The following is a 14,597-nucleotide window of genomic DNA, read 5'->3' on the forward strand; positions in this document are numbered from 1 at the left end:
ATTAAAAACTTTGGAAACTAAAGATAACGAGACAAGCAACAGCCTCACAATACTTATAAAGGGAAAAACAGATCAAACTAGTCTCAAATTTCTCCACAGAACCTGTCAATACCAGAAGTCAGTGGAGCAATAACTAAAAGATACTTAAGGAGAGAAAGCATAATCATGGATTTTATATTCAGACAGCCATACTCAAGTATAAAAGTTACAGATAATTGTTTAAATGTGCAAGAGACATGGAATTTTATTCCCAAGAGACCTTTTTAAGAAAACTACTAGAGGAAGAGACTTCAGATAATTAAGGAAACATTGGTGAAAACATAACAAGAGAACTGGCATAAAGCATTGAATGTATTTAACTGCAAAGCAAATGTGAAGATTAGGGTTAAGTCAACAGGCAAAGGAATATTCCCTGACAATAAAGAAATAATAAAAGAAAAAGTAGGAAAGAGATGACAGGGAAAAGACTGGAAGAAGAATTTCTTGATTGTCTCTTCTAAAATATTTGGGAACCAAAGAATATCATTTACAGACGACAAATAAAATACAAATATGTAAACCATAATACTTGTAATACTATATATATATATTTCACCATTACCATAATAATATAAAAAAAAAATCAGTGGTTAAGACAATAACCTTTAATTCTCTGAAATTCTCCAGAATCTGCTGCTTGGCTGGGACAGCTCTGCTTCAAGAAGCATGTCTGTGGGTCCAAGTCTTCTCCACACATGGTTATCATCATTTGGCGGACAGTGGACTAGGTAGCCAGGCATGATTTTATGATTATGGCAAAGGCTTAAGAAGCACACAGACCTCTTGAGTCTTAACATTGAAAAACATCCTCCCAAAATAGGTGAAGGTGAAGGGAGTCAAAAGGAACAAACTTCCATTCATAAAATAACTAAGTTATGGTGATATAACGTACAGCATGGTGACTACAGTTAATAGTACTGTATTGCATACTGGAAAACTGCTAAGAGAATAAATCTTAAAAATTCTCATCACAAGAAAAAAAATTTTTTAAACTATGTATGGTGATACATGTTAACTAGACTTATTGTGGCAATCATTTCACAATATATGCGAATATTGAATCATTATGTTGTACATTTGAAGCTAATATACCTCAATTTTTTTAAAAAGGTAAAGTAATTTTTAAAAAGCCCTCACTTTTCTGAGCTCATCTCTTTACTGTAGTACCTTAGATGTAGCTAAAAGCAACCAAAATATGCTTCTGACATTATGCCTGGAAATATCTTGCCCAACCTTGCATTCTACCCGAGATCACAGATGCTTGGGTATGTTTAAATTTTTTCAACTTATAGTAAGTGACAGTTTTACCAAATGTTTTGTCACCGTGTAACTTAGGATGTTAGGCTGAAAATGCCCTCTCAAAGATGCTCACATCCTAATCCCAGAACCTGTGACTGTTTTACCTTGTTAACAAAAGGGTCTTTGCACATGTAATTAAATTAGGGATCTTGAGATGAGAAGATTATCCTGGGTCATCTAGCTGTGACCAAAACAATCACAAGTGTCCGTATAAAATAAAGGCAGGAGGATCAGAGTCAGAGAAGGTGGTGTGATGACAGAAGAAGCAGAGAGAGATTTGAAGATACTATTCTGTTGGCTTTGAAAATGGAGAAAGGAGTCCTGGTCCCAGGAATGAAGACAGACTCTAGAAACTGGAAAAGGCAAGGAAAGAGATTTTCCCAAAGAACTGCTCTTAGGAACCAACCCTACCAAAATCTTGACTTTACACTAGTGAGACTGATTTTGGACTCCAGAACTGTAAGATAATAAATTTGGGTTAAGTCATTAAATGTGTGGTAATTGGTTATGGCAGCAATAGGAAATCAATATACATAGGTTATCAATTTCCCAAATTTGTAAAATTATTTTCTCACCAATTTTTCCAACCTCTTGTAATAAATATGACACAAATATTCACTGAAGAATAGAGAAAATTAAATGGCTGCCCAGCAAGTTTTGCTGACTGTCTCATCTAAAATACCTGAAAGCTAAATATATTATTTAAATTTGGCAAGTCAAGTGATATAAGTTTGTGCATGTTTAACAGTACAAAGGTAAGGAGTAAGAAAAATAATCAAATGTTGGAAGAGACAGAGAGTGGAGGGAAGCGAGAGAAAAATGTACCAATTTTCTTATTATAGGAAACTAATAAACACTGTTTAAATCAATAAAAAAGGGTGTTAAGGTTATAATTATAGCAATGGGAAAAAAAACAAATATTCTTAAGCATTAAATGCATGTGCACACACACACACACACACACACACACACACACACTATACATAAACCAAAATCAAAGAGATCCATAGTGAAAATGTACAAATAACACTGGGGGAAAAAACCCAAAAAACATAACAAGATAATGTGAAAATAAAAAAATAAGAGTATACTAAGCAAATGCAAATCAAAAGAAGGAGAGGCATAATTTCATTATCAACTAAGGTAGAACTCATGGTGAAAACAAAAAGTGGTACCAGAGGGGGAAATTTACAATTATATAAGGTACAGTTCACATGAAGATGTAATAGTTATGAATATCCGTGTACCAAATAACATAACACCATTATTCCGAAAGCAGAAATTATAGAATATTCAAGCAGAAATATACTAAACACACCAGCAGGTAGATACACAGTAACTCAGTTTAACTCAATCCAGCAAATATTTATTGAGCTCCCATTAAGTACTGGGAATTTAGCAACTAAAGAAATAGACAAAGACTCCTTCCTCTACGTATCTTGTATCCTACCATGGAGAGAGGAAAAATATGTGAAAAAAAGTAAAATATACAATATGGTAGAACATGATCAATTCTACGGAGAAATTAGAGTACTGGGGACATGGGTTTCAATTTGAGTAGAGTGGGCAAGAAAAACATCAATGAGATGGTGATTTTGAACAATGTTTTGAAGGAGCAATATTTTGTTTAGATAAGGGAATGTGGAGAGAGGGGTTGATGGGAAGTAGGTAAAAGAGGCAAAGAGTGAAAAGTGTACTTTTCACTCCACAGCTTCTATAAATTTTGAACAATGTGGCTATAATATCTTTTCAAAAACATTAAAAAATTACAATATACTATTTAGAGAACTAGGACAATTTGGGGAAACAAACTGAACATGAGACAGAATATTGGGTTTTGGTTCAGGTTCAGTTACTAACTTGCCTATGACTGTGGATGAGCCACTTAATCCCCTGGGCTTACTTTCTGGATCTGCAAAAATGGTGGGCCTGGATTAGACGATCTTCAGATTCCTTCCGCCTTTAATATTCTGTGGGTCTGTGATTTAATACAGTGTTCACCAAACTGTGGCTTAGGAAAATAGTTTTGGAGTCTAGCCATTATTCATCCTTTTTATCAGCACCCAGTTCTCTGCTTCCCTGCAACAGACAAATAATGAATAATTGTTTTTTCAAATCTAAAATTATATAATTCAAATTGCATAAAGAATAAATATTAGAAAATTCATGAAACAGCACCTTTTCAAAAGGATTCAAAACTAAATGACATCAGAAAAAAATCCCTAAAAATATAATACCAGACTATCCTTTTAGGCCTCATCATCACCATCATAAAATCACAAATATATTTTAATATATATTTAATATAAATCTACAAAAATTACCTTTTTATTCTTTTGTAGATTGCCATAGCCTTTGGGTAAGCCCCAGGAAACTTTCTGTTCATCATGAGATTAAGCTCAATTAGATCTGTGGGTGAAATATGCCTTTCTCTATGTAATTTGGCAATTCATAATGTTATATGATTTATGTTAGTCTTATAGTTATGTACCTAAATTCTGACCCCTGTCTCTGAATTTTATGGAATTAATTTCTTAGAGCAAGATCTTACTTGCTTGGTAACTTCCACAGCATATTTTACATAACTCTGTACAAATATATGCTCAAATATGGTTCTATCTTGACAGATCCATGATATGAGGAAAGATATGAAGTGGAAGGTCATGAGTAGACATTTTAGAGGATGACTTCTAAATTCTCCTACCTTGATGTAAATGAGCACATGATAAAATTAGGCTAAGTATGCAAAGTCTCTCCTGTCCACTAGGTCAACACCTCTTCCCAAAGAGAATAAATGTTCCAAGTATGAGATCTTACTATTCACACAGCGAAAATATTTGCATGGTCACAAAATAAAATAATGGTATTTTTTTGCTCTCTGATCCAAGGGGGATTTGATACCCAGATATTTCCCTTAACAGCAAGGGAAGGATGACTACGGTTTTTATAAATAGACTGTCTCAAAATGCAGATTGAATGAAGTTCCTTGAAAGCAAGACTGCAACATTCACTACAATCTCCATATATCCTCTGGAAACATGAAATATGTCTGGTGTGCCATTTTGGTAGAGTATCTTGCTACATTTCTTTTTTCATTAATCTAAATGTACTCTTTGTTTTCTATGGAGACTTTTTGAAACTGTCTTTCTTGTCTAAGAATTAATAAAACCATTTCAAATCTTGCACTGCACTTGAAATCAGCATCTCTTAAATAAATGGTCCCACATATTTGATTACAAGTTTATACACTATCTTTTGTCCCTGTACATGAAAATAGATGTTTTGAGGATTTTTTCACCAGTACCACCTAATAAAACTGTATAACTCCCTAAAATCAGACTGACAGGAGTGAACATTTTTAAGCCAGAGAGGGATCATGTTATAAAAATAAGTTTCAGTCAGAGCAATAAAACTGCATCTTACTTGTTTGTAGGTCCAAAACAGCTGTTTCAGCATGTGCGCCAACAGAAGTTTGGGAGTCTCTACTCAGAAGAGTTCTGTCCTAATTATCCTCAATTATCATGGATATCACCTGGTTTGAATTTCTTACTGTTACTCCTTGACTAATTTTCCATTATAGATGTGTGTTTACATGTAGCACATCATTGATATGTAAAATGTATCTAAATATTCTCTTTATATTTGTCTTCTCTATTCTTTTTTATTGTGTTAAATTACCATGCTATTGCTGTGTAAAAACCTATTATGGCTATATCCAAACTAGAATAATGTTGTATAATGTTAGTACAAACAATTTTTTAAAATATGATACTGCAATAATGATTTCACAAAATATTCATTTTTCTCAGAAATTTATATAAGATTTTCGCTAAAACTAAATGAAAGAAGTGCCTCAATTTGTTTAATTATTTTCTTTTTCTTGCTCCCAGCATACAGACATATCAGAAAATTGAACCAGTAATATCTTTATTTGAATAAGTAGCTTTGTAGGGAAATTGCTTTAAGAATTGTAATTTGGATTAGTTTTTCTCAGGAAATTGAAATCCCACTAATTAAAAAACTATTGTTTTTTCAGAAATAGCTGAAACTAAAATGTTATTTTGCAGTGATACTAAAACTGGGCAGGAATTGATATAAAACAAAATCAGTCATTTTCCAAAGTAGACAAAAAGCAAACAAGAAAAATTGAACTAAGTTAAAAAATATGAAATATTATGTTAGATCTATAAATGAATCATGACATTAGTACAAGGTGGACACAAGCTGAAAAACATATTGTGGTAGATACACCCCTAAAATGCTTCCTTATTTTCCACCTCAATAGAAAATTGTCATAGTTTCGTTGTTCAAATGCTATTTATGTGGGAAATCTTTATGATATATATTTCCAGGCATTTTTAAATCTAAACCTCAATACACTGTTGTTTCCAGAGGTGATATAACCTTTGGGATATCAGTACATTAATCATTTTTTTTAATTGGGGTATAGTTGTTTTACAATGTTGTGTTAGTTCCTACTGTACAGGGAAGTGAAGTAGAGTTCCCTGTGCTATACAGCAGGTTCTCATTAGTTACTTATTTTATGCATATTAGTTAGTTAGTATGTATATGTCAATCCCAATCTCCTAATTCATCTCACCGCCCCCTTTCCCCCCTTCATGTCCATATGTTTGTTCTCTATGTCTGTGTCTCTATTTCTGCCTTGGAAACAGGTACAGATGAACATTAATAGTTTTTATCACTTAAAACCATTCAGTACTTCCTAGGATCTTGGATCCAAAAATTGATAAGCTATCTTAGCTAAATCATAGCTGATCACCATTCACTGGTTTTGTTTCACAGGACACATGAATTAGCAAAAGACTTCAGGGGACTCTACATTGTCTAAAAGAGAACATAGTTTGTCTGGAACGTCTTCTGCCAATCATCGAGTTCACCTGAAACCCATAGGGCAAAAGGGAGTACGTTCTTGAACGTTCCTTGCTTCTGAAGTTGCAGAGGTGGTCTGTTGTTGACTGAGGGCCTCTAAGTAGCCAGAGCAGAACAGTTTCTGAGACCTACAGGAACTTCTTCCAGCCTACTTATTCCCAATTCAACTGCTAAGTACAAGACTCTGGATTATGTGCAGTGGAAATATGTAGACAAAAAGCTACAGATCTTGCCCTGAAGGACCTAATAGTCTGAGAGCAAAGTTAATAATTCTGTACAAATATCTGGATAAATGGTGAAAACTAAACTCACCCAATTTAGAGCCATCCTCATTCTACTTGGAATAAACCCTGGGCTTCTCTCTCACATCTCTTGTTTTAGTAATGGTATCTCCCAAGGCAGATACATGGCAACCTTCCTAACTCTTTCTTCCATCTTTCCCTCTCTATCCCAGATACCCATGTTTTAGGTTGAAAAATAGTTTCATTCCCCTCCCCCAAATAACTATCTGACCAGTTCCCCTCATCCCATAGCTTTCTTCAAAAATGCATATCTGATCATATTCCTTCTCAGCAACCAACAAACTGAGCTCCAAACTCTTGTGTGTAAAAGATAAGGTTTTGGTCATCTCATTCCTCACTGCCTCTCTTGTCTCACCAGTTTCCTCTGTGCAACTGAAGTTCCAGTCATTTGGAATTGTTTAGTTGTCCTCAAATAAGTTACTGGACATGTGCCTTTGCACATGTTCATCTGTCTGGAATGCTCTATACCACCCCATTGTATATCTGATGTGATTTGCTGTGAACTCTCCTTCATCCTTTATTCTCAGTCCAAGTAGTTTTCCTCCTGTAATATACTTCCTAGTGCCCTAAATAATAATATAGACATTTATTCATATAATAGCATCTGTTGTTCTCTACGTCCAGAGCCTTTTCAACAGGATGTTATATTTTTTCTCATGTCTGCCTCAAAACTAGATGAACACCTTGAGTGTAGAGATAGCATGAGTTTTTTTCATTTTCATATCCCAACTCTTACTGCAATACTGGACAGACAGTAAATTCTCAACAAATATTGAATTGAAAATACAATTATAAAGTAATAACCCACGGACTTCCCTGGTGGCGCAGTGGTTAAGAATCCACCTGCCAATGCAGGGGACAAGGGTTCGTATACCTGATCCGGGAAGATCCCACATGCCACGGAGCAACTAAGCCCAAGAGCCACAACTACTGAGCCTGCGCTCTAGGGCCTGTGAGCCGCAACTACTGAAGCCTGCATGCCTAGAGCCCGTGCTCCACAACAAGAGAAGCCCCTGCAATGAGAAGCCTGCGCACCGCAACGAAGAGTAGCCACAGCTCGCTGCAACTAGAGAAAGCCCACGTGCAGCAACGAAGACACAATGCAGCCAAAAATAAATAAATAAACAAATAAATAATAATTTTTAAAAAGTAATAACCTAACACTGCATGCAAAAAATGCTATAATAGGTACATCTAAGTTGACAGAGTACATCAAGCTGAGATAATCAGGAAAGGCTTCCTGGTATGTTATACTTGAGTCAAACAAAAGCATGAATAGAATTTATAGACATGGAAATGGAAGGGTGAAAATGCTTAGGTTGGGGAATTGCATGATCAATAAGCAGAAAATGGAAAAATATGTTCTGTCAACAAGGAACTGGACTCTACAGAGAATGGGTACAGGATAAAGAACTATAATAAATAAGGTGGAAAAGTATGCTTGGAGAATAGATTGTTAGAGATTATGAATATCTGGTTAAAAAGTATTAGTTCATGTTTTTTCTCTAGGAAATAAAATATGGATATATTGAAGGAGTGCTGTCTTATGCACAAAAAATAAACACATATATTCTGTGAGGAAAAGGAATGATAACTTAAGTAGGAAAGTTAGCTTAGGAAAGATATTATAGAAGCTCACATACAGTGTTTTTCTCTAGAAAATATGGATGTATTTCAGGATAAATAGATGATACTGATATAGCCATAGCCATAGATATAGATACAAATATAGAAAGATATAGATATAGATCCTGACATAGACATTGACCTAGATATTCCAGCAAATTTAAGACATGAAATAGTAGGGTTTGACATCATATAGAACTTGGATAATTGCAATTCAAAGTATATAAGATTCTAGGAAAGACAATCTACATAATTCAGTATCTGTTGGCAGAAATGGTAGTGGGGGAAAGGGAGGAGAGAGGGCGGAGAGAAATGAATCAAAGAACCCACTGATTTGGCATCTTTTATCTATTAAATTGTACTATGAATTTGCTTTATTTGCATAAAGCCAGACAAGTTTACTGAAGGTAGGGCCCTTCATTATCTTTTTTGAAACCCTACCACTCAACCTAGGGTGTGGTCAATTTGGGGTACTCGAACAAAATCGAATTGATCTGACCAGAGCTGAACAGTTAATGCAACCTCCTGTCTACAGCTGCTGTCATCTATGGCATTTGACTATTTTTTTTTGAAATTTGGATTCCCTGGGCCATGGCAAGGGCATATCTATATTAGATTTACCTGTCAGTGGTTTATCCTACAAATTCTGGTCACATATCAAATCCATATACTGTCTTTCGAAGAACTGTTCTTATATAGTTCAATGACCCCTGCTGTTTAATCTTACTACACATGGAAAAAAACCTGCCAGCTTGAGGAAGCACTGTTTTATTGTAACAGTAAATACACTGTTTTATGCTAAACTTAGTGAGATATACCATGCTTGCCAACAAATTACTCTTAGGAAAAATAGCAACAATTGTGTATCCATCTAAAGCTCAAAAAAATACTGTATTTACCTTTCAATAGTGAAATGTACATTTATAAAACCAAGGGAATTAAGACACTTAATCTTTTATGCACTCTTTATTAAGTTTTCTTTGTGAAAAGCAAGCTGTGCTGTTTAAAGTATCACCTCAAGAAAAAGGAATTCCAAAAATATGTGTGGCTACCACTTTAAAAACTTCTATTAGCTATTTTTATTTATAAGCTTGTTCTCTTTTCCTTATAAATGTTTTTTATTAAAATTTAGACACCAATAAATTACCTCCTGATATATACCAATCTTGAATACTGCCTGTTGTCTAGAATAGCTATTAAAGCTTTCTAAAAATCCTTATAACTTCTAGGGAGATATGGGGACTGTCTTTTAAAGCTGATGATTTTGGTTTTTCTTCCTTTCTTTCCTTGGCAAATTGTAAAGTAGCTGGAGTACATTTGGCCAATAATGATCTAGTTTGAATTTTTTTTAGTCAATTAATTTATTTTTATTTTTGGCTGCATTGGTTCTTCATTGCTGCGCACGGGCTTTCTCTAGTTGTAGCGAGCAGGGGTTATTGTTCGTTGCAGTGCACAGGCTTCTCATTGAGGTGGCTTCTCTTGTTGCGGTGCAGGGGATCTAGGTGCACCAGCTTCAGCAGTTGTTGTGCGTGGGCTCAGTAGTTGTGGCGCACGGGCTTAGTTGCTCCGCAACATGTGGGATCTTCCTGGACCAGGGATTGAACCCGTGTCCCCTGCATTGGCAGGTGGATTCTTCCCAGGCCACCAGGGAAGTCCTTAAAATTTTTTAAATATCATAGTAGTTTTTAGGGAATTGTCTTTCAGCCATGTGGGGCATTGAAAAGAAACTTGTGAACTACTGTTCACAGTGTCTATATGTGACAGGATCTATTGTTTCTACAGTTAATTCAGTCAAAGAAACCATTTGATCTGAATGTTTGACCAAATGAGCAGCGGTTTGACTGAGCTGACAGCCATCATGGCGGCTCTGGTCGTGCATGTCCACCCAGGCTTTGTTTGTAAGCTGGCAGTCTCTGCACAGAGAATACACAGCATATGCCAGGTGGCCATGTGTCTGAGGCAGAGGGAAGGGAGAACAAAGCTAAAAAAGCTTCTTGGACAGAGATGCTTTAAGCCAGCCGACTGCCAGTAATATATTAAAGAGAGAAGAAAATGCAATGATGCCTGACTATACTCAACAGTAAACAACTCCAAGCCTGAGATTCAGATCACAAATCTTCCTCTGCTGCTGACAAGCTCAGCTTGAGCATGGCTGCAGGAGACAAAGAAACCTGCTCCAAGAAGAAAACAGGAAAGGAGATCCTCACACTGATTTTAATCTACCCCAGATGCAGGTTTTAGGAACCTCTTATATTATATCCACTGTATTTTTTTTTTTCAAACAACAACATTTATTTCTCACAGTTCTGGAGGCTGGAAGCCTGAGATCAGGGTGGAGGTCCCTTCAGTTTCTGGTGAGGGCTCTCTTCCTGGCTTGCAGACAGCCACCTTCTCCCTGTGTCCTCATGTGGCCTTTGCTCAGTGTGTGCCTCTCTATTGTATTCTTAGATCACAAAACTTTTCTGTTGAAGGTGAGGATGGGGGGAGAAAAAGTTCTAGAATGGCAAAAATAAGAACTTCCTGTTTATCTCTTTCCTCTTTATCTCTACCCTCTATTTGGCATTTGCATTGGCATTTACTTCTCACCACCATCTTCCCCACAAACTTCGGAATACAGGGGGCAGATGCTAGATGCCATCTCAGAAGTGTTCCAAAATATTATTTTGGAAAGGAAGTAAGATGGAATAGGTTCCCTACAAAGTGGAATGAATAATTTATCATATAAACACAGTATTGCCCTTATTCCCTGCATTATGCTTTAGGATAAATAAAATGTTTTCTCTTCTGCATCATTTTCCCTTTGCTCATTTATTGAGCAGCTGCTATGGGCTAGACAGTGTGCCAGAAGACTGACCTTCAGTATTTCTAGTCTTCCCAACAGTGCCACTAAGCCCCACTGTGTTCATCTTACAGATAAAAACAATGACATTCAGAGGAGTTGGTTAACTTGCCCAGGCTCACTCAGCTAATTAGTGTGAGAGAGATTTAGAAACCAAGGTTATATGACTTCAAAACCGTGCAAATCAGCTTCATTCACAAATAAGTCAGTTTGCAAGGGTCTCTCAGGTGCCCTATACTTCTACAAGTTGTATCATTTAATCAACACAAAATGAGGGCTCTAATGGAGTATTGTTCTATTTCTGACATTAGAATGCTAAAACTCTCAGCTCTAGTGACCCAAGGTCACACTTTCAGGTGACCCAAGGCCGGATCAAATTCAAACATGGGTCAAACTCAATGTATATTTCACTCCTAGCCGGAAAGTTCTGTTGACCTGAACTCAAGTGAGTTTAAAGAGCTAGTTCCTCTCTTCTTGAAGGTATTATGCCATTTTGAAATTAACAAAATGGATGCAAATTTGAATGGATGTTATCATCGTAGGACTTTGTGGTTTTGAATATTTTGTGCACTCTGCCAGGAAAGTATTTATCTCTATTATATCTGACAAATTCCTTCACAGTTTAGTTCTGATGTATGTTTTTTTGAACACACTCTTTAATTCAGAAAGGCAGAACTAGTTGCTCCCTTGCTGGTGCTCCAACAAACACTGTATCGAACCTGTATTAGAGTATTTTGCTGTGTTGTACTGAATTGTTTGTCTCTGTGTAGGGCTCCTCCAGGCAACCTGTGATCTCTCAGAAAAGACGTTTTTTTTATCATGTTGACCTTTGAGCTTCCAGTACTCAGGTGAGTGTGCTACTGCAGCAGATATTAAAAACATTGGCTATGAGAGTATATAATTAAACAATATAAGAATGAACAACATAAGAATGAAAAACCATCAGAAAAATATAGGTGTAGATCAGCATGGAAAAAGAAGAAATGCCATTTATATTGAAGGGACAGAATTATATTACCCTGTATCTGGCTTTTAAGGCGATTTGGCTGAGTTAAAAATCCTATTTTCTGTAGAAAAGCCTTACCTGAGCTGCCAATATCATCTAAGATTATTAAAAGAAGGATTTTAAAGATCTAATTTACTTTTTGTCATGCACTGCTTGCTATTTGCATTCCACTCTGGTTGAACATTGAAACGAGACAAGCCTTTATCACCTTTGTGTCTGGTCACGTCTGCTTCCTAGTCTCCCTTGCTAGCCCAGCGCCGCAGTACCAGGCTGTAAACATAGCAGCAAAATGGTTCAGGAAAAGAAAAAGAAAAAAAAAAAAGCTGCTTTGGTTCACAATTGGATGAAAATATATTTAATGAAAACATTTCTATCAGTAGTAGGCTTTTTATAAACTCTTTTCCTTATAATTATATTTTCTAAAATGCAGACATTTGGCCTTAAGTATCTCATGGATGTAATATTGGCACCAGATCAGTACAGCTTGCTTGCCAAGCTTAAAAGGGAAAATATAATGGGAAAATACTGTAATTTTATAGTTCTTGTAAAAATGAGGAAATCACAGCCTGCACAAAAACCCCAAGTAGTATGTCCCTAAATCTGCCCACAGAGAGACCGAGATATATGTTTTCTTCGTTGAGGATGACCCTAGAAACCTACTTGGGGTTTATTTTAGTTTACCCTAACATAACTATAGATCCATCTCAGCAAACAGATGTGCAGAATATGAACTTTATGTTCATTGGCTCAGGAAATGTAGCTGAGAATTTAAACTGATTTCCATTTTTATTATGTAGTATGACTTTTGCTTCTTTGTTCTCCTATAACAACTTCAATCCCCCTGAAAATACCCTAACTGATAGCTTCTAACAGGGTTAGATTGTGTGAGCTGAATGTAGACTTGTTTATGACTGCCTTATCCACACATGCACCTGACATATTTTCTCTCAGTGGATCAACAAATTGGATTTTTCAAGAGCAGGAGAAAGGTACAAGCTCCTTCTAATAAAGTAAATATGATACCACTTGTGTATAGAAGATCTTTTGAACCAAATTAAAACTACATTTTTGAGGCATTAAGCATAGGAAATTCAGCATCTACAACCTTGCTAAAGAATAAATTGCACCAAGCTCCCCAGTGATGGTAAAGAAAACTATGTCTGAGCATGTGCCCTGGCTCTTCTTTCTTTTCCCATAGAACCCATTTACCTCTCCCCTCAGACCTCTCTGTGCTTGTGATAGTTAATTTTATGTGTCCACTTGACAGGGTGAAGGGATGTCTAGGTAGCTGGTTACATTATTTCTAGGTGTGTCTGTGAGGGTATTTTAGGAAGAGATTAGCATCTGAATCAGTAGACTGAGTAAAGCAGATAGATGGCCCTCCCCAATGCAGGTGGGCATTATCCACTCCACTGAGAACCCAAAGAAAACAAAAAGGTGGAGGAAGGGTGATTTCACTCCTCTGCTTGAGCTGCGACATGTGTCTCCTCCTGCCCTGAGACACTGGCACTCCTGGTTTTTGGGGCTTTCAGACTTAGACTGGAACATATACCATCAGGCCTTCCAGCTCCTTCCAATTTCAGGCCTCTTTAGACTCCAATGGAATTATACCACCAGCTTTCCTGGGTCTCCAGCTTGCAGATGGCAGACTATGAGACTTCTGGGCCTCCATAACCATGTCAGCCAATTTCTATAATAACTCTCTTTATATAGCTATATATTTTATTGGTCCTGTTTGACTGGAGACCCCTAATACAGTGCCCCTATAGGTGATTGCTATGACTGCCATGTCCTTGCAGCTCTCCTCGGCTGCAAGGGCATGGCAGCCTCTCTGTGTCCTTGGCTTTCCTGCAGGCATACCTTTAGTTAGGTTTGGCCAATAAGAGCATCAGAGGAGAAGAGGGTGGGAAGAGAGAAAGTCTGTATATACTTTTTTTTTCCTTCTTGCTTTGGTGTCACAAGTGTGGCTGTGGTGTTTCCCTCTACAACTAATGTTTTCATCAGAGAGTCTTCCTCCATGGTCCTCACTCTAGTGGTCCGCCATAATTCTGTGTCCTTCTTGTATTCATTGGTCCTTGGAGTGACTAATCCTCCCTAATATTACTAGAATTTGGGTGCCTCACCAACTCGTGTTTGCTCTCCTATCCCTGCTCACAACTCTATATATTGTATTTTTATTAAAAACTCTTCCATGTCTGGACAGCAACATATAAATCAATGAAGTTAGAACACTCCCTCACATCATACACAAAACTAAACTCAAAATGGCTTAAAGACTTGAATATAAGACATGAAACCATAAAACTCCTAGAAGAGAACAGAAGCAAAAGATTCTCTGACATAAATCGTAGTGATATTTTCTTAGATCAGTCTCTCAAGGCAAAAGAAATAAAAGCAAAAGTAAACAAATGGAACCTAATCAAACTTATAAGCTTTTGCACAGCAAAGGAAACCATAAACAAAATGAAAAAGCAACCTACGGACTGGGAGAAAATACTCACGAACGATGTGACTGACAAGGGATTAATTTCCAAAACATACAAACAGCTCAGACAACTCAATATCAAAAAAACACAAACAACCTAATCAAAAAATG

Source organism: Orcinus orca, chromosome 5, assembly GCF_937001465.1.
Source record: "Orcinus orca chromosome 5, mOrcOrc1.1, whole genome shotgun sequence".
In the NCBI taxonomy this organism is placed as follows: domain Eukaryota; kingdom Metazoa; phylum Chordata; class Mammalia; order Artiodactyla; family Delphinidae; genus Orcinus; species Orcinus orca.